Genomic DNA, 810 nt, shown 5'->3' with positions numbered 1-810 from the left:
AGAAGACAATGAAGCAAACTCTACAAGATTCAAGAAAATAAATGATTATCTCAAAAATAAATTCATCCAAAGTATATTTTGGTATAAAGGCAAAAGGCAGACGTTCTCAAACATGAAAGAACCTAGGGAATACAGCATATTATAAGTTCTTCCTGAAAAAACTTAAAACAAAATTTCGTCATGTAAGAAATGAACCAAAATTAAAAACAGCAATGGAAATGACATGATAAAATATAGAATGAATACTAATACAACTACAAGCAGAAGTAGGTCTATAGTATCCCATTGTTGTTATTTATCTGCATATAAACACAGAAGGGAGTTCTGTTAACAATGTTCACCTAATATCTGGCAGGAGTGGAGGGCTGAGTAGGGTAAGTAGTTAAGGATTCAGCTGAAAAAATGACTGAGAACAGACTGTAAGGTTACGGAATGCCAGGCTAAGAAATTGATAGCTTGATAGAAAAGACAACCAAGAACTATAGGGGCAAGGAGCCTCTGTATTCCCTGAATACTGTATTTCTGAATACTCATTACTTGAACAGTGGTTCCCTACGATGTTTTATTTCACATCTTTACTCTTTCCCAGCATCTGCAAAAACCTATGAGTAAAAGTCATCAAATAATTATAGAAGACTAGACACTGAAGAGAAATTTGTCTTTAGTAGAATCCTTACATGCCTTGTTTAAAGATGGGGAAGAGTGGCTGGTCTGTTACCTTAGTTGGTTAGAACACAGTGTTATAACACAAAGGTTTGGATCACCATACAGGCCAGCCGCCAAAAAATATAAAAAAATAAATAAATAAAA

At 34.2% G+C, this 810-nt stretch overlaps 1 protein-coding gene across 3 annotated transcripts in view; it reads right to left on the bottom strand.

The window, feature by feature from the left end:
* TCTEX1D2 (Tctex1 domain containing 2) overlaps window positions 1-810 on the bottom strand; it is a 31,088-nt gene that overhangs the window by 23,228 nt on the left and 7,050 nt on the right. The gene's annotated exons all lie outside the window — the stretch shown is intronic.

Source organism: Galeopterus variegatus, unplaced genomic scaffold (genome assembly GCF_000696425.1).
Source record: "Galeopterus variegatus unplaced genomic scaffold, G_variegatus-3.0.2 Scaffold322, whole genome shotgun sequence".
Lineage (NCBI taxonomy): Eukaryota > Metazoa > Chordata > Mammalia > Dermoptera > Cynocephalidae > Galeopterus > Galeopterus variegatus.
The sequence above is the reverse complement of the archived record's forward strand: the minus strand, read 5'-3'. Positions and strand labels throughout refer to the sequence as shown.